Genomic DNA, 20986 nt, shown 5'->3' on the forward strand with positions numbered 1-20986 from the left:
ATCTTATAGAGATAAACTTATCCTCTAAAAGAGGTTTTATAAATATATCAGCCCATTGATCACTTGTATTTACAAATTCAAGTAAGATGTTTTCTTTTTGCACATGATCTCTTAAGAAGTAATGTCTTGTGTCTATATGCTTGGTTCTTGAGTGTGATATAAGATTTTTGGAAATATTTTTGGCGCTAGTATTATCACACTTTATAGGTATAACTGAATATTCCAAATTGAAATTTTTAATTGCTGCTTCATGTAGAGAATTTGTGCACAACAGCTACCTACTACCACATACTCAGCTTCTGCAGTAGATAGGGCTACGAAATTTTGTTTCTTGGAGAACCAAAACACAAGAGATCTTCCTAGAAAGTGGCAAGTACCACTTGTACTTTTTCTATCAATTTTGCATCCAACATAATTAGCTTCCGAATAGCTAATCATTTTAAAGTCTGTGTCTTTAGGATACCATAGACCCAACTCAATAATACCTATTAAATATCTTAAGATTCTTTTTACGACTATTTGGTGAGATTCCTTAGAGGCTGCCTGAAATTGAACATATATGCATACACTTAACATAATGTCTGGTCTACTGGCTATCAAATATAGCAAACTTCCTATCATACCTCAGTAATATTTCATATCTATCGATTTTCCTTTTTCATCCTTATCAAAACTTATAGACGTACTCATTGGGGTTCCTATAGGTTTGCTACCTTATATATCAAACTTCTTAAGCATATCTCTTATATATTTTGATTGATTTATGAAAGTTCCATTTTTAGCTTGCTTAATCTAAAGTCCTAGGAAGTAAGTCAATTCTCTCATCATACTCATTTCAAATTCATCTTGCATACACTGTGCAAATTCTTTACATAGATCTTCGTTTGTAGCACCAAAAATGATATCATCCACATAAATTTGAATAATAAGCATATCTTCATTTTTAGATTTAATAAACAATGTACTGTCCACTTTTCCTCTAGAAAAGTCATTATCCAATAGAAATCTACTCAACCGTTCATAGCAAGCTCTAGGGGCTTATTTTAGTTTGTATAGTGCTTTTGTTGATCTAAACACATGATCAGGGTTATGAGTGTCCTCAAAACCTGGAGGTTGTGCCACATTCACTTATAAATTCATTTAAGAATGCACTCTTCACATCCATTTGATAGAGTTTGTGAGATACATAGGCTAATAAAATTATTGTGACTTCCATTCTAACTACGAAAACAAAGGTCTCATCATAAGTCTATTCCTTCTTCTTGACTATATCCTTGAGCAACAACTAACTTTATTACGTACTACTATACCGTTTTAATCCTTTTCATTCCTAAATACCCATTTGGTTCCTATTACTAAATGGTCATTGGGTTTAGGAATTATTTTTCATACTTTACTTCTTTCAAATTGATTTAATTCTTCTTGCATAGCTATTGTCCAAGAATCATCACTTAAGACTTCTTCTATATTCTTGGGTTCTTCTTGAGATAGAAATGCATAATGATTACATATATTTTTCAATGAGGATCCAGTGGACACACCACGAGAAGGTTCATCAATGATTTGGTAGAGTCATTTTTCCCTAATACATTAAGAGAGTTTATAATATTGGTAAACCTAGTGTACATGCTAGTAATGGTTTCTTCAGGGTTCATTCTAAATGTTTCATACTCGCTAGTGAACATATCAATTTTACTATCCCTTATGTCAACCGTTTATTCATAAGTTACTTCAAGTTTATCCCAGATTTCTTTAGCTCATTTACATGTCATGACCCTATTGAATTCATTTACATCAAGGGCGCAATATAATGCATTCATTGAACTAGAATTTATTTGCAACATCTTTAGGTCATTATCAATCATCTCTTTTTCTTCCTTAGGTATGTCTTTGTTGTCTACGGTTTTAGTAGGGATGAGGTCACTATGTGTAACTACTTTCTAAACTTTCCAATTCATAGTTTGCAAGTACATTCTCATTCCCTGTTTCCAGAAGGTGTAATTAACACCGCAGAAGATAGGTGGTCTGAAAAAGGATTGGCCTTCCACAAAAGGAGATATACCTAGGTGTGCCATAGGGATCTTTATGTAGCTTCTCAATTAAGACTTACTACAACATAGGGCTTTGATACCAATTGAGAATTAAGGTGTAATCACAAGAGAGGGGGTGAATTGAGTTTATTAAAATTTCTTTAAAACTTTTGTTCTACAAATTCCTTGATTTAAGAATTAACCCAACGAATTAATATTCAGCAATCACACAATCACAATGATATTGATTTGCAATCCTACAAGCACAGCCAACAATCCTTTTAAGTTAAGTCAACAAAAATCAATTTGAATAAAATCTTAGAATATTCAAAATCTGAATTTTCTTTTAATCAATGACTAATTAGAATAAATAATTTCAGAGATTTGATTTTCCAAAACCTCAACCTTTCCTTTATTTGATAGAGTAAGATTAATTTCAACAGTATAGTAAAATCAATATTCAAGATTACTTCTGAGTTTTTCAAACCACTTAACAACCAAATAATGATAACCAATATGTTTCTTGGTTTTAAATATGAAACAAATTCAATAATTCAATGAACTTAAAAACTTGATAATCTGATTTTTTTAATCAATCAATCAAATATAGTATGCTGATTTCAAAAATGGATCAAAGTAAGAAACTTCAGCAACTCTCAATATTTAGCAAGTGTTAAATAATAATACACGCAATATGTTTGCAGAAAATTAAAGAGAGTAGGGAGAAGAGCTAACGTCCATACTTTACAAGGTTCGGCCAGCGGCTTGCGTCATTGCCTCAAGCAACTGCTATGAGGATTTTCCTTTCCAACTTCTTTACAAGCCAAGTTACAACCTCTCCATATCAAGTGGAGACCCCTCTTTAACAAGAATACCCCTTCTCGTTAGCCAACGATTCAACAACCCTAAATCGTCAAAAAATAACAAGAGAAACAAGAACAACTTGTGTACAAAAAGAACTCTCAACAAGAGCATATTAGTATAATTGAATACCATTATACTTCAATCAATAATCAATATAAAAAGATGAAGCTCGAGTAAATATCACCGGGGTTCTTTCTTAAACTAAAAATTTTAGTGAAAGATCAAAGAACCGTGAGCTTTTTATCAACAAGAACATAGCAGGTACTTCAGCAAAAGTATTAGTAAGATTGCTTTGAAGAGTAAAAGGAATTTAGATTGATTGCTACTTATAGGTCTATTTGATCTTTAGGTTTACCATGTATCTATAGATAGAAAAAGTTAATTTTCATATTCCCCAAGTTTCTTAGAGTGTTTCCTAAGTTTTCACAAGGTTTGGGGACCAAGCAATCCAATTTAGAAATTTTCCCTCGTTGTTTTAATTTGAAAATTACAAAGGTTAGTCAACTGAAACTATCGGGGTTTGTCGCCTGATCTTTTATAGAACAACAAATTTTGAAAGTCAGTGTAGTGTCAGTCGCCTGATTCTGAATTGTCAGTCGCCTAATCTTTTATAGAACAACAAATTTTGAAAGTCAGTGTAGTGTCAGTCGCCTGATTCTAAATGGTCAGTCACATGAGCTTTTACAACTCAATATATTTCAAATGTCAGTATTAAGTCAGTCGCCTGAGCCTTTGAGATCTGATTCTGTTCATTTGCTCAAATTTTTTAGTATAAAAATGTCAATCGACTAATGAAACACTATCACTTGCCTGATCTTTTACAACTTCCAGTAGATCCAAAAACTTTGATTTTAAATCTTTAATCTTGGAAAACTTAGTTGAGTCTTTAAAATATTTTTGGAGGTTTTCAAAAGTAGGTCTCTAAGTCCATAATGATTCCTAAGAGCTTCAAACATTTATATTGAGATTTGTAAAGTACTTACATGAGACTTCTTAAGATTCTAACTTTCTAAAACACTAAGTTTTCATGCTTTTTGCTTCCATTCTTTGAGTCTATCTTGTCTTCATCTTCAATAGACGTTAAGCTTCATTAGATCTTCTATCTTTGACTCCAAGCTTTTAATGAACTTCATCAAGCATTTGAGATCTTGAACCTTTTATTAAAACCACTTAAATCCCAAAACATCATCACTTAACCAAATATGTTAAGTTCTCTTAATTTGTTATCATTAAAATAAGATTCTTAAGTCTTGTTAGGTCAACAGAGTAAGATTTTACTCCATAAGAATTTTTGTCGCTTGTATTAAAGGAAGCCGGTAACTTCTTTGATTATCCTTCACTTTACAAGAAACTCTCTCTTGAAGTTAAAATCATCCATTTAAATCCTAACATATAATATTATCCCTCGTAGCGGGTCTAGATACCATGTGTCGTACCTCAACTTCTTTTTCCTCTGGTGTGTTTATACTGTAAGCGTCTTGATCTTCCTTCCCTAATTACTAAGTGGATGTTTGCCAAAGAGAGCTCTAAACCGAGTCTTTTGAGTCTCTTAACCTAAATCGTAACTCTTCTCTCTTTTTTCCATGCAAATCCAGTGACTTCTTCTCGTCTACTATGGTGAAACAAATGGGTTATATATTAGCTGGTATACATGGGTGGATTCCAAAACACCGTCCACTTCCACAAGAAAATGTGCCTATGGAGGAGAACAGGGAATATGCCCATGTGGATGATCCACAATGTGAAGAGCAAAATGCTCCACTGGGTCTAGCTGATGCTCCTGAGGGTACTACACATGCACCTCCTGATTAGTGTCAGGAGCTTCATTGGCATTTTGATCTCAAGCTCGATACAATATAGCAGGACATCCATGCTATTTTCAATCTTTTAACCAAAGATTTGAACAGCTTGAGAACAAACTGGATAATGCTTCCTCTTCTAAAGGGAAAGTACCCATGGAAGCAAGCTCAAGTGAAGAAGAGGGCGAAGATGATGACGAGGAAAATGAGAGCTCTTCCAATGGAGATGCAATTGATGAGGATTAGATGAGGGAACACTAATCTTTAGGGGGGGCGGAGAGATATTTTTGTAACTTATTGAACTTTGATTGTACTTGCTTTGGTGATTTATTTCGCAAATAGCTTGGTTGTGTACAAATCTTGATATTAATGTATATATATTTTATTTGCAACCATTGTAAGTTCTATATCGGATATGATGACTAAGTATGCATGTTAACTGCTGCATGTTGTTTGTGACTTTCTATTGATGGTCATATCTTTGTAAATTGCATGCTAGTTGTTGACAAACATATGTTTGTTGTTGCTGTCTATTTGCATGGTTGTACTGTATGCAAAATTTTTGTTGAAATTCTTTTTGTTGATGTCCAAAAGGGGAGAATAATCGTAAAATGAAAATTTTTTTTAAGATAGGGGAGAATCGTAGCAAAACGAGGGAGAATAAGAGCAAAATGAAATTTTTCATAAAATAACTTCTTGAATTTCAAGTAAAAAAAGGGGAGGAATTTTTTAAGAACTTAATCACAATTGAGCTTAAACGAATGTTTTTACATTGATTATTTTTTAAGTTTATGTTTATTGTGAGGGGGAGCCTTATCAAGGTTACCTCATTTTGCTTCTTGTTTGTCATCATCAAAAGGGGAAAACTGCTAGTCTAACAAGACTTGATCTCATTTTGATAATGACAAACCAAGACATCTAATTGTGCTATTAAGTGTAATTTACAGGTATTATAGATTAAAAGTAGAATGAAAGATGATCATTGGAAAGTCATGAAAAGCACAAGTAAATGAAGAATGGCTATTGAAGAAAAGCTTGGATGAAGATCAAGCTTAAAGATAGGAAGACCTAGATAGTGTTCTATGTGTATTGTAAAATAGGTCTCATGTAAGTACTTCTCACATTAGTATTTGTTATGAAGCTCTTAGGTTAATCACTTGGACTTAGATACCTTTTTAAAGACTTGGAAAATATTTTTACAAAGTTCAAATATCATTTCAAATGATAAAAATCAGTTTTGGAATAAAAAATATAGAGAACATTGAAATTCAGGGTGTTCGAGCGCCTGAGGCTTATGCTTAGCCGACTGAATGCAGGAGTCTGAACAAACTGGTCTGGCATCAAAAGAGTCGAGCGACCGAACCAATGGTTCAATCAACCGAATGGCTATTGTCATTGTTAAAGTTCCACACAGTATTGGTTTAGGTGACCAAACTCATGGTTCAGTCAATCGAAAGGCTACTACCAGTTTGAAATTCATAATTTAAATTGGTTTGGGTGACCAAACTCCCAGTTCAATCGAACGAAGCGCACAATAAGTTTCGCGAATGACCAAAAATCTTTCTGATTTTCAAAGATAATACTACCAAAACTTGCACAAAAAGTCATAATTTAAACTTAGCTATTTATAGCTAACCCTAATCGTGTTGGGGCAAGCAAACACATTGATTTTATATTGAAAATTCTGTTGTGCGCCATTCCTTTGCTAAAATTGATTTTCTGGTTTATACTTTCAAGTTCTAAGCTTTCAAATCTAGAAAACTGAGCCAAACTCCCTGAGCTTCTTAGCAAATATTTTCTTTTGAGAGTATTATAATGCGTTATTGTGTACGAATCCGCTCTGGTTAGAGAGCTTTTCTTTGTACAACTTAGCTGTTACAATTTCGTTGTAAACTGACAATTGTGGTTGCGAATCGTTGAACAAGCGGAAGGATTGTTTTTGCTTAAGAGATAACTCCACCTAAGGAAAGGAGAGAGGTGACTTTGCCTAATGAAGGAGTGGGGTGCTCTGCCCAAGCAAATGAGAGAGGTAACTCCACCTATGTAAAGGAGAGAGGTGAGTCTGCCTATTGAAGGAGAGTTTGTAAAAGGCATCTCCGCCTACTAAAAGAGAGAGGCTTCTCCACCTAGAAGGAGGGATAGTAAATCCTCACAGCAGTCTGCTTGAAGCAAGGATGTAGGCACGATTGCCGAAACTTGTAACAAATACCGGTGTCACGCTTTCCCTTATCTCCTTTATTTTTCAAGCATATTGATCTTGATATATATCTGCTGTGTATGCTATGAATGTGTAACTTTGATTGGTGAATGATGTGAATGATTTGAATACCCATATTGATCAAACTTTGTTGCAGTTACGAATTTAAGTTTGGTTAAATCGGCTGGTATCTTAATGTATTGGTTCATTACTCATTTCAGGTCTAACATAAACTCTTGTGTGGCTACGTATATTTTTATCTCAGTATTGTTGATGGTGTGTAATTGATTACATATTGAAATTTCAGCTTAGATTTTCTCATATTTAGGAATATTGATATTAGTATAGTTGTTTGCTAAAAAAACTATGTGGTCATTAAAGTATTTAGAGCACGCGTACAATAAGTTTTAAAATTGATTAAGCTTTCGCACATAAAATTTTAAAATACCCAATTCACGGCACTCTTGGGATTACACCTTAACTTTCATGTTTGCTTTCTCTTTATGAACCCTAATTCATGCATCTTCATAGGGCAATCAAAATTCCACCAAGAAGGAAAATCTATCCTAGTAGTTATGACTTAATCATTACTAGAGCTCAATCACAAAATATGGAGTTACCGAATCACGTCAAAACAAAGAAAATGTGGCAAGGATGGAACCTTCATTGGATGAAAGGTTGAGGCTTTGGAAAAGTCTGCAGTGAATCTAGTCCAACTTATAAAAGGAAAGTCACATGTAGTGGATGGAGTTACATCAATAGTTGCTCAAGAACCTATTTTCATCAACATAACTAGACAAAAGGCAACTATTGAACTAACAAGGTTTGAACCGAAATTAACCAAATCCAAAGATGAGGGAAGTCATTTAGCTAGAGACATGTATCACATGGCTTATATCGAGGAACAATTGAGATCAATTCAAAGCATACAAGATAGAGGTAAAGGGTATTTTGAAAATTTATGACTTTTTATTGATGTAAACATTTCATAGAAATTCAAAGAACCTGACTTTGATAAATATAATGGAATGAGATGTCCTAAAATACATCTTAAGACAAATGCTCACAAGATGAAACCATATGCTAAGAACTAGAAGAAGTTGATTCATATATTCTATGAAAGTTTGACAAGTCCAGCTTCGAGATAGTATGCTTCACTTGAGAAAAATCGAGTTAAAAAATGGTGAGACTCGGCCAATTTGTTCTTGAAACAACACTAGTTCAATGCTTAGATTGCCATTAATCAAATGAGTCTTTAGAACATGGAAAAAGAAGAATTTAGAATTTTTCAAAGAATATACTCAGAGATGGAAGATGGTAGATAATCAAGTAAAACCACCATTGTTGGATACCAAAATGGTAGAACTTTTGTGGAAACATTGAAAGGTGTTTACTTTAACAAATTGATTCCACAAAGTCTATCCAAATTTGTAATAGTTGTAAGACATAAGGAAAAGAATTGAAAGTGGGTTGAAATTTGGGAAGCTCAATGATTATACTGCTTTGAAATCAATTGAACAAATTATTAGAAAGAAAATTTTCATCAAGAAGGAGAAAATTGAAAAGGAATTGAATATAGTTTCTAAGAACAAGGCACAAAATTCAAATATAACTCAAGCTATTTGCACCCACACCACCCAACTTGTCATCAACTCACAACCAAATCAAGCCAATCCTAACCCAAAATCAAGAAGGGAATTCACTACTTCCAATTCTTTTGGTTGACTAACACCATCAATTACTAGCTCAAGGGAAAATTGTGCTGGTACCTATGAAATTAAGGTAGAATATGAAGTTATGTGATCCAAATCAAAATTATAAATATCATATGAATGCACGTAGTCATGCTACCAATAATTGTTTAGCCTTGAAACATCAAATTCAAGATCTCATTCATGTCAATATCTTGATATTTCCAACTAGTAAAAAACTTTCACATCCTAATGTGAAAATAAATCCATTGCCACATCATGGTAGCACATCCATCAATGCTTTTGAAGCATATGAAATACATGATATCAGTTGGTCCACACCTTCTACATCTCACATTACTATTAATTTTGCACCAATAATCAACCCTCATAAGCACATACATTCGAAACACTTTAAATTAAGAATTTAATTACTCAAACATAAACACCATAAATCATGTTATATTTCACATGTTCAAGGATTTTGAAAAGGAGTATGATGCTATTCAAAAATAAGTCCCAAGAGTTCTTTCACAAAGGAATCAAGTTATATGCAATAAAGATGTTATTCAAAATTTCAAGAATTTAAGTTTTACTGTATGCAAGCAATATTCTCACAATTGATTTTAAACTAACAAGTATCAATATTGCAATCTATGGATTCAAATGGCTTATTAAATATGGAATTTCATATTTCCAGCAAAGGCTTACAATATAATATAAGAGTTCAAATAAATGTTGAGATTACCAAGAGAGTTGTTTGGATGATATTGATGCTTTTCAACACAAGTAGTCCACACCTTAGGTTCTTCATACAAGCTTTGAAATACCAACGAACCCAGCAATGCAATGGAGTGATGGTGGCTATGTGGGGATATGAAGGTGTTGGCCATGCGGGTGTATTTGGGTGGAGGTCGTGTGGGGTAAAAGGGAGGTGATGGAGATGGAGTCGCTGGATATATAGAGGTCTCTCACCACCTGATCTCCAGGGAGAATGACGTAGCCTCTCACTACACAATCACAAGGATTAGACAAAACTTAACAAACTTCAACAAAGGAAAATCTTTTCAATATCAATATTCAAAACTTAGCTTATGTTCTTACAATGAAGGGATATATATAGCATGGGGGGACAAAGCATTAACAAGCTTAGCTAGCATGGAGGGACAAGGACATTAAACAACTAACAACTCCCACACAAGCATGGGAGACGCAAATAATAAAAACAACTTACTAGACACATTAATTACTCTTACAAGTTACTAACAAAATAAATGGTCCAACTTTCTAGACACAATAAATACTAAGCACATCTTACTAACACACACAACTTACTAAGGCATGCACATGAAGGTGAGCAAGTTGTCTTGCATGGTTATACATTAAATACAAAACAAAAGTCAAAGGAAGGCCCAATTCGTTTGGGGCCCAATGGAGCCATGTGTGGGGCCCACATGGATCCTAAACTCAAACTTGCTTCTGCATCTCTACTCGAGTCTTTCTCACACTGAAAATTCTTCAAGCATCTACAAAATAATTATAAGTTGATGTGGACATCTGGGGGTCGTCCATGTGTTAGCATATCATCAAAGGAAATGTGGACATCTAGAGGTCTTCCACGTGTCACAATGTCTGAAAATGACATAAGTAGGGCATGATGATCCCCATCACCCAAAGAACATTGATGAATGGAAAAAGCGAGTGTCGATCCAGGTTTTCTATTAGTGCATCAACTAAACCATATTTTTAGAGGAGGAGAGACTGGAGACCCTGGATCATTTTATGATTGCCATTATCAATGGTGTGATTGAGGATGTTATCCTAGATTTCACTTGGAAAAGTCTGGACTAGTTTTGAAAGAGATGAAGAAGAAGATGAGGATGCCATGAAAGAGAAAACTTGGGGATGATTTGTTGGTCTTGAGAGGAAGTCACTGAGGATATTGTGCTTTCCTTTGATGTACTTAACTTTGAATTTATACTGTGAGAACAAATTTGCCCATCTAAGGAGTTGTCCCTGCGAGAGGATCTTCTGCTTGAATTGGATCATCTTTGTAAAGAAGAACATATCCATTTCGATTAGAAAAGTACATCCAATCAGATGGAATTCAAACTTTTCAATCCCTCTCTTTACTGCTAATATCTCTTTGAAGGTGGAGTGATAATGTGATTCTGATTCTTTGAATGCTCCACTCTTGTATCCACAGATATGTCTAATCTCATCTTCTTTTTCTTCGATTAAAGCTGCTCCCCGGCAGAAATCATTAGCATCAGTCTGTAGGATTCTCTTTCCTTTGTTAGGAATCTGGAGTGGTGGCAATGTTGTGGCCACTGCTTTGAGTGATTTAATCGCTTCTGTGTTTTTGACTTCCCAAGGGGGAACGTCTTTCTTTTTCAAAAGCTGGTGGAGTGTTATGTAAGTTGCCAGCCTTGGGATAAAGTCTGCCATATAATTGACAATACCAACGAACTGTTGCAATTACTTTGTCGTCATCCGACTTTCCGGAAAAGTGTGGTGCTATGTAGCAATATGTGGTTGCAGCTCATATCTCCCTTTGCTAATCTTCATCCCAAGGAAATCTACTATCTCGACACCAAAAATCATTTTCTTTTCTGACAGCATGATTCTATAGTGCTCTACTATGTTAGTGAATTGATTCAAAAGCTTAGCATGTGATATTGTATCCGTTGAGAACACAAAGATATCATCAATATAGATCAAGGCATGATGAAATATGCGTTGGAAGATCTTGATCATTGCCTTTTGGAAAATGGACGGAGCCACTTTAAACCCAAATGGCATAACAATCCATTGGTAGTGGAAATTGGGTATGCAGAAAGACGTTTTGGGCCTGTCATCTAGATGGATGCCCAATTGCCAAAAGCCAACTTTCAAGTCAAACTTTGAAAATATTTGGGCCTCCGATAGTTGTGAAAATAGGCTGGACATGTTTGACAATGGGAACTAATAATCAGCAAGAAAATGATTGAGGGGCTGGTAGTTGATGATGAGCCAAAACTTTCCTCGAGATTGTTCAGCCCATTTGTTAACATAGAAGGCTTCACAAGCCCACTACAACTTAATTGGTTCAATAAGCTCTTCTCCTTGGAGTTGGGTCAACTCATCCTAAGCGAAGGAATAGTGTTCTGGATTCATCCCCTTGTGATTGGCTTTAGTTGGGTTGATATCTTCATTCCTTTTTAAGGGGAGACTGACAAAGAACTCTGGATTCTTCCATAATGGCTTTGAGCATTTCTCCAAAAACTAAGGACTCAGTGATCTGGAAGATATTAAGAGTCTTGGTCCATTGTAACAAATGTGATCTGAATTTTAAACCTAAGGTTATCCACTGGACCTTGTTTAAGTGCTGAATGATATCGAATCCAATAAGATTTTTATTTGGAAGGTTTGATCTAAAGAATATTGCCTTGATTAAGAATTTTGAATGAAGCTTAATATAAACACACACACTTTTTAACTTGACCTAGAAGTGCTCTCCATTTGCTGCGTTGAATCCTTGGTTACAAGGCTTCCATTTGTCTTTCAGGAGAATACCTAACTTAAGAAAGCTGTATGCTGCTCCTGTGTCTAAGAATGCAATGAATTTAATTGGCTTTGAGTATTTATCAGCTAATACCCAAACTGGAGCACAGGGTGAAACGTAGCTTCCCTTCTTAAATTGTGCCGATAATGATTATTGGATGGAATAGAGATTGTGAACTACATCCTCTATTGAAGCTATCAGGTAGCACTCATTGTTAATGGGTTGGATGTGAGAACATTCAAGTGGATTGGCCTGATAGCTCTCAAACTCTTCATCTTCATCCAAAGAGTTTAAAAGATCTATCTATCCACATTACTGGAAAGCAAGGATAGAATCTTCACCTTGTTGATCATCAATGGAGAAAATGGATTCAATGTCATCATCTGAATCCCAATCTGAGACTTTGTGTGACATCTGGATTAGTTTAATTCTCCTTCATTTATGGGGACATCTTTTTGCATAATGCCCCTTTTGATTGCAAATATAGCATCAATGATCTTTTGATTCTTGTTCGTGCTTCCTCTTTCTCAAATATTTCCAACGCCTCTGCTTGTGCTTTGACCTTCTGGATTTTCTGGGGGGAGAAACATCTCCACGTTCTCCTATTGGGCAGGAACATTGCTTGTTTCCTTTGCACTTGATTAGGAGGTCCTTCCTTTTGCATTCCTTGGTCATTTTCATGCCTGCTTTCTGGACTCTTCTATACATGTCATACTTTATGCAAAACGCATCCAAATTCATAAGACCACTTTGATAAAGTTTACCAAGAGAGGTGCTTTCGAGTCTTTTTCCACTCGTTTGGAGTTCGCAAAGGACTCTTTCTCCTAGTGGATCGAGAAAGCTATTAAGATAAGCTTGCATGAGATTGATGCCATCTGGTCCGTAGAGAGTGTAATACCTTTTAGAGTTGAGATTATAATGCTTCTCCAGATCCTTTCTTTTAAGTGAGCAGCATTTGATCTTCATGTACTCTTCTCTAGCCTGAGTGATGTGGTCTTCCCAAGCACCACAGAATTCTTCAATGATTGTGGAGATGAAGAAATCAAGGTTTGGAACCTATGATATCTGCAACTGTCTGTAATTTCCAAGGTTGATCCACCAAATTCTTAATCTTCCAATGAATTTGGAAATAGCTCTTCCAATGACTTCTTTGAGGGTAATTCCCTCTTTCATTAATTCAACAGTGCACCATGCATGGAGCTCAAGAATTTTATTTCTTCACTGGCTTAGAGGGATTCCTTTCAATGAAATGGTTGGCTCAATTCCATTGTTGCTTGAACTATGCGTGGGAATAGCTGATGCAGTATTCTCTGAGAGGTTGATGTTGTCATCTACTCCTTCATCATCTGTAGGACTGTTGTATTCTCTCCCGTAGGTGGATGGTTGGGTCATCATTGTAGGCTTTGGAAGTTGAATCTCATCTTCTTCAGAGGAATCATCATCCGTCATGATGACAAGAGATTATTTTGGTGCTTCTTCTAGATGTGATGGTTACGCCATCTCAATAAGGAGTTTCGAGATAGGATTATCTTTTTCAAGAACCTCAATATATGGTTCTCGATCTGGATCACTTGATTCTCTAAATTTTTGCTTATCTTTCTTCTTCTGGGCAGTGGAGATAGTCTTTGATTCAACCCTCTAGGTTTGGGCCAGCTTTTGGATATACTGCCTCTTTTTGAGATGGAGAAATGAGTCACTACCTTTGAAAGATACTTGCATCGATACTGGCTGGAATGCTGGCTGAGGAGAGTTGAATGCCAAAGTAGTTGGAGGGAAGAGATGGGTCAATCCTCGTGTGTCAAAGTTGTTGCTGTTGGCTTTGCTTTAGAGAATTAAGCTGGGCTTTGAGGCGCTGCATTTCTACTTCTTTCTTTTCGAAAGCTAGAGAGAATGCCGACATATGCTCAATCATTTGCATAAGCTCCTCATGCAATCTTTGGATATGGTTCTGACATTTTTCGATGAGGATTAAAGTGATGTCGAACTTGTTTTCGACTTTGTTAGCTAGCTGTCTCTAGTTATCCATAATATGCAAAAGCATTGTATTCTGGGCTATGGCATTATTTGACTGCCAATTGAGAGTTGCTTCAGTTGGGGATACCTGCTTGATAGATTCGTCTGGGTTGACAACAAGTGGATCTTTGATCTTCCAGGAGTGCTTCATGTGGGACCGCACGTCTTCGTACTCTAATGGTGGGAAATCACCATCATAGCTTGAATGTCTAAGCACGTTGATCTGGGAGACTCATCATCTTTTGTGTTTTTTTCCTTGTATTTGACATAGTAGTCAAATTTCCCGAATGGTTCTCCTAACAAGTCGACTTCTAGATCTCCATCGTCGTATCTCTTTTTGAGTTTCTACTGGGACTTGTTCTTCTTCTTCTTGCCTCTAACTTCTTCTTCATCAGACCACTCGTACACTAAATCATTAAGACATTCATCACAAGTACAATCGATGTCAAACCACTTATAACCAGATTTGGTCATAGGTTAGTAAATCGGAAATCTCTCCCCCTTGAAGTATAGAATAGGGATCAGAGATCCCAGAGAATCTAGATCAATTAGGTTGATAGAGGTAGCTGACGATCTAATCATGAATTTTTGGTCTTTCGGAAGTGGTGATGAATTTGCATATGATTGGATCATCATGGTCGAAAAGACATGCTGAGGAGATGTCTCGCTTGATGATTACTGATCCTTTGGGAAGGAGATATGAACATTGCCATTCTTCATAGTTAGGTAGACCGGATCATGGAGGATGATAGGCTTATGGATATGGTGAAGTTGCTCATACTTGGTCACCCAAGATTCTGGGAGCAGCTTTAGGAGTTCTTCTCTCGATAGCTGTATTGGGATGTGGACATGGGTCGAGACAATAGATGTATCATAAATGACAAGGAGAGCATCTTGATATTCCTGAGGGGAAAACAAATCAAAGGAATGGTTTTGAAGTCTTTAAACCATTTGATGATGGAGGGTAGCTTCCATGGAGTTAGAGAACTGGGGTGCTCCAACAATCTGGATCTGGACTTTAAGAGCAGTTCTCATGTTGGGGTAGGAAAGATGCAAATTGAAGTTGGGGAAGACAATGAAGCTAACTGTCCCTACAAGTGTTGTTTGCATAGTGGCAATGCAGGCTGCTCGTACTTACAGAACTTTGAATCAAGGAAAGCAATTTTGGAGCAAACCGGAAAGCCTTTTCTTCCGTGAAAAGTAAGGTAGAGCTTAATAGCACCAATATGAATATGGGAGAATCCCTTATTGAGGCACTTTCTAGGAAGCTCTAGGGAGAACTCTAGAGTCACGAACTATTTTGTTTCGGTTGCCAAAAGCTAGTGCAAATCGAACGGAAAAGCCTCAATGACTTCTTTGAAACCTTTGGGTACAGGGGTCTTACAATGAACTTCTTCAAAATACTTAGAAGATATTTGGTTTTATCATAGACATAATATGGGCTTGACCAAACTACTTTTAGCTAATACTAGGAATGACTCTAGTAATAGAGATTCCAAACGATGTTGCTGCTCATCAGGTTGTATGCTCTTTTGTCTGATCCTGATTACTTTAAACTTGCCATCGATTATCTATCATTGGGTGTTTGATGATGGAGTTTAGGTTGCACCTGCATATTGTTTACACCAATTTTAGAGTGACTGGGGTCTTCATAAAAGCTAGTGTTGTTACTTCTCAAAACATTCCACATTATTCCAGCCATCCACGGAGGTTGTCTCAGTTTGCGAGCAGCTAGAAATAAAATGGGTACTTCAACTCTTGAGCAATACAGAGTTCATAAAAGATATATTGTAATTACTTGAAATCTATCAATTGGAGCCAAGAATAATATGATTGATCATCTTGTTAGGAAGTACGGGCGTGTTTAGCTTTGAAAAATAATTCTTCATTTTTTCATTTTCATTTTCTCAAAAAAAAAAATACAAAAAAAAAAAAAAAGAGTTTAGCTAATTAGTTATTTTTACGATATTTGTATGAAATAAATGACCAAGAAATATTTTGGTACTACTTGCTTGTAAAAATAATTTTACTTTTCTTTTCTAATTTTTTCAAATGGTTACAAAAATAAGTAACTTTGTTTCTAATTTTTTTAAATTTATACAGAAAAGTTGAAAAAATATCTTTTCATTATTTTATTTTTTTTAAAATTCAACTCGTACATGCATATAGGAGCATAAAATTTGGATCTTAGATTTTAATTTGCATTGATTATATATGAATTTTTTTTTCCTAAATTCACATAAATTTAAATTCAAATCTCAAAATTTATAATTTTAAATATTAGTTTACATACAATTTTAAAAAATAAGAATATGTTTTTTGGTGATTATTTTAAAATTTAAAAATATTGGTGAGTACTCATATTAAATTCATTTGTAACAAGTTAGGAGCTTATGACATTTATGCTCCACCTTGAAGGAGAGTGTTGAGGTTGTATGTCTTTTAATATTATTATTGAGTGTGTTATTATGTTAATTAGTGAGAGTTTTTTTTTTCTTTTCTTTTTTCTCTTTTTTTTGCTAAAAGAGGACAGCACCTCCATTTATTTATTAATAAACCCTCATTTTTTACGGAGAAATATCGTGGTTATAAGTTAAAACCAACCAACCAAATTAGGACAAATAAAATTAAAACATAACTAACAAAAGAGATAAAAACATAAAAACAACCAAAAAACAAAACGAAATACACCAAACGAAACTCTAGAGATTATCATTAGAATGTATTTAAATTTATATTATAAATAGAGCGAGCAGTCTATCTTCAAGTTAGGTCATTCATTTTTAATCAAATCCACCAAACGAAACTCTAGAGATTATCATTAGAATGTATTTAAATTTATATTGTAAATAGAGCGAGCAGTCTATCTTCAAGTTAGGTCATTCATTTTTAATCAAATCCTAACAGCGAGATTTGCCAGGACAAACTCCTCATTGTATTATACAACAGCTGCCACGACCACAATTCAAACCTTGTCCTCATCCTACAAAACATTCCCCACTATAGTTGGTGGTAGTGTCCATGGCTGACTAATGGCAGGAAGGAGCTTGAGTAGTCAAGCAGCACACACCAACACAAAGAGCACTTTCAGGACTTCAAAAAAAAATCAGAACTTACAACACATCAAACTCTTCCAGAGAATGAAGAACTTCAATAGGCAGCCGTCACTGCAGAACTAAGTTTACTATATCTTAGGAGGAATTACTTAACCACCAAGAACAGGGCAGACCACAACAAAGTACTGCAGGCATTATTTAATAAACAACCTTGCAACAGTTCCAGGCATAACAGCTGGCAGCAACGGAAACGAATGCAGAGAAGAACAGGAAACAAATTTTTGAACACCAATGAAACCAACCAGCAATCAGTACAAAATTGCAGGCAATGAATCACGAATACACATCATCAAAACAGCACCATCAACAAACCAGAGTGACAGAGAAACGGAAGCAGCAGCAGACAAGAAACAGAGTACAACCGAGTTCACATCAGCAAATCACCATGAAAACACACAGCTTCTGGCCAAGGATGCTGCACAACCTAACCCAGAGGGAGGGTGTTTTTAAACGACTCTCAAACTAACCAGAAAATCAGATTTGAGAACTGATTATTGGAGGACAAGGTAAAAAAAAAAAAAGAATCAAAACCAATACAGATCAATTAGATTTGAAGGAGTTCAATGCTCTGATACCATGTTGTAAAGTTAGAGATGAAGGAGAGAAGAAGAAAAGGAGCAAAGAGGAGGAGAAGAACAGAAAAAGAGAGGAAAGAACTGAGCGGCAGTTTCTGGAGTCTATGTACAGCTCCAGGTCTGCCCTCTTATATATTATTATTAATAATAAAGTCTTTAAAAAAAAAATACCCCCATTAACACAACCTAATTATTAAAATAACATATTCTCTTCTAACAGTTTCAAAAGAGGGTTCTCCTCAACAGGGGATTACTCAGTCGGGTCTTGCCTCTAAGAAGGCCCATTGCAGGGTTATGGACGACCTGGCTCTTCCCATGTCTGACCCCATCCTTCAACAGGTCCACTTCCCTAGCCAAAATCAGAAGCCAAATAAGGGGGAGGTGGGTACTCAGACAGTAGTTCACAAAATCCAAATCCCCTCCCCTCGTCAGTTCTTTAAGACAAACATAGAGTGGATCAACATTTAGAGTGTAATCAGCTTGGCTTCAAAAACATTTGGGAAGAAAATGATGATAATAACAAAAGTGTGAGATCGATTGTTGATTTTGGTTTTGCAGAGGGGTTACAGGCTGGAATATCCAGCAGTAATAGGGGGAAAAAGGTTGGCTTGGGAAAACCTGATGTTTCAGGTTTTAATTAAGAAAAATCTAAAAGCTCCAAGGTGTCCACTCGTCGAAAGGCTGCTCTGATGAATGAGGAAATGAGGAAATTATATGAAGCAAAGAGAAAGCATTCCAGTGAGACAAGGCCAAAGAGTTTAAGGGAAGATTCTGCAGGTGAGCTCAGCATCATGAATGATGCACCTGCTAAGATGAAGGATATAGGACGTACTGGAATTAGCAAAGTGATGCTGGGGCAACATAAAGGTTATACAGCCATGGAGAAATTAGAAGAGGAAAGGGAAGGGAGGAGACAGGAGATACTAGGGGAAACTCACATTCACTTCAATTCAAATTTATCAACAATTAACTTACAACATGGCTTTCACACACTATTTATAAAAGAGCCTAAACACATTAAATTACACACATACCCCTAAAACTACATGAATTACAAACTCATAATTTTCATAAATATTACAAACAACCCTCAAATACACATAATCCTCTACTAATTAATACTCAAAAACAGTGTTTTAAAAGGCGAAGGCGTAAGGTGAGGCGTTTTACCCTCCGCAAGGCAAGGCATTGAGGCGTAAGCATTTTGGGACTATAGTTTTTTAAAAAATTAATAAATAAAAAAATTATATATAGTATAAAAATGAGAAAAATGTTAGAATAATGGAGAAAAAAAAAACATAATTCTCAACTATTAAAAATAAGCCATAAGTTTTCAAACATAAGAGAAAAATCCAAATTACAAATTTCTCCAACCTGTTAAGGGATTGTTTGGGAGGCGCCTAAAACTTCTCCAGCCTTGAACCCAACTTTCATGAGAAAATGGGAAGAATTTTTAATATTTATTTAGTCAACTCTGGTTGATTGAAAAAATAATATGGTCAGACCCGTCGGACAAAGACTTCGAAAGAGAGAGCAGAGGCTTCGAGAGAGAGCAAAGGCTTTGAGAGAGAGCAGAGGCTTCGTCGAGCTTCATTAAGCTTCGTCGGAGATAGCAGAAGCTTCGTCGAGCTTCGTTGAGCTTCTTCGGAGATAGCAGAGGCCTTGTTGAGGCTAAAAGAGAGAGCAGAGGCTGAGAGAGAGAGCAAAGACTTTGTCGAGCTTCATTGAGGCTTTGAAAGAGAGAGCGAGGCTTTGTCGAAGAGGGCAGAGGCTTCATCGAGCTTCGTCGGAGAGAGCAAAGGCTTCGTCGAGCTTCGTCGGAGATAGCAGAGGCTTCATTGAGCCTTCAAGAGAGAGCAAAGGCTGCACTCTGGGTTCTGGCTAGGGATACCGAAAGGCCTACGCCTGGATGCAGAGGCGTAAAAAGGCGAGGTTGTTTGCTTGATGCGTACGCCTTTTCACTTGAGGCGCATGCTTTTACGGACTTGCGCCTTTTAACTACGCCTTGGTGCATTTTTGCCCTAAAATGCCTCAAGGCGTGCCTCATTTACGCCTTTAAAAACACCGCTAAAAAAATAATAAACTACCAACTTATGTCAAATATTTTGTGAATGACCGAATCAATTGGCCTTGAGTTCTGTATATTATATATAGACTTTACAAGAATGCTATACATGGAAAGTAAATAACATCTAGCATGATTCTAGCCATATACAAGTAAACTATAATCTGTCAAGCCCTATACATTTAAACTAAATATATGCTAACTATACAAAATAATGAATTGAAATATAAGGAAATAAATATGGGCTGAAGTAAGGAAAGAAATATTTTGCTTTGTTGTATGTTGTTCTGTTGACAGTCCCCCCTCAAATTGAAGCAAGTTAATCAACAAGCATCAATTTGCTACTTGTCGATGACAAGAGAGAGCCTTGGTGAAGATATCCACAATTTGTAATTCAGTGGAAATGTGTGGAAGAGTGATAACACGAGCTTCAAATGCTTAACGAATAGAGTGACAATCAACTTCAATATGCTTCGTCCGCTCATGATGGACAGGATTGGCCATGATCTGGAGAGCACTCGTATTGTTGGCATGTACAGGTGTAAGATCGGTCTCAGAAAAATCTAACTCAACAAGCAAGCCTTGAAGCCAAATAATTTCAGAACAAGCAAGAGACATCGCCCGGTATTCAGATTCCGTCGATGACTTGAAAAACTCTGTCTTGCTTCTTACTCTTCCAAGAGATCAATGCATCACCTAAGAACACGCAACAACCAATGATGGAACAACGTGTATCCGCACAACCAGCTCAATCAGCATTGCTATAAGCAGCAAGGCGAGTAGAATTGCCTACAGGGAAGAATAAACCACGGGCATAAGTGCCCTGAACATAGCGTATGATCCTATGGGCACCAGCCAAATGAAGATGACGAGGAGTCTGAAGAAACTGGCTGACTTGCTGTACAGCAAAAGAAATGTCTGGTCTAATAATGGTGAGATGAACAAGACTACCCACCAACTTCCGGTATAAACTGGGATCAGCAAGTAAATCACCCTCCTCTTTGTGAAGCTTGACATTTAATTCCATAGGAGTATCAACAAAAGTACCCTTCTGAAGGCCAGTTGTGGCCACCAAGTTACTAGCATACTTAT

The 20986-nt window shown here is 36.1% G+C and overlaps 1 protein-coding gene across 3 annotated transcripts in view; it reads right to left on the reverse strand.

Annotated features, from left to right (window-relative positions):
* Window positions 1-2678: 2678 nt before the first annotated feature.
* The window catches only part of LOC131153649 (plant UBX domain-containing protein 2-like), a 28171-nt gene continuing 9863 nt past the window's right edge, over window positions 2679-20986 (reverse strand). The window contains exons 2-3 of one of the 3 annotated variants that reach the window (XR_009136290.1): window positions 9330-9591; window positions 2785-2890 (exon numbers count right to left, since the gene is read on the reverse strand). The gene's annotated coding sequence lies outside the window, so the exon portion shown is untranslated. Of the gene's footprint in view, window positions 2891-9162; window positions 9592-20986 lie in introns of those variants that run through there. The other 2 variants (XR_009136294.1, XR_009136292.1) reach the window with 2 other exon arrangements.

This window comes from Malania oleifera, chromosome 4 (genome assembly GCF_029873635.1).
Source record: "Malania oleifera isolate guangnan ecotype guangnan chromosome 4, ASM2987363v1, whole genome shotgun sequence".
Lineage (NCBI taxonomy): Eukaryota > Viridiplantae > Streptophyta > Magnoliopsida > Santalales > Ximeniaceae > Malania > Malania oleifera.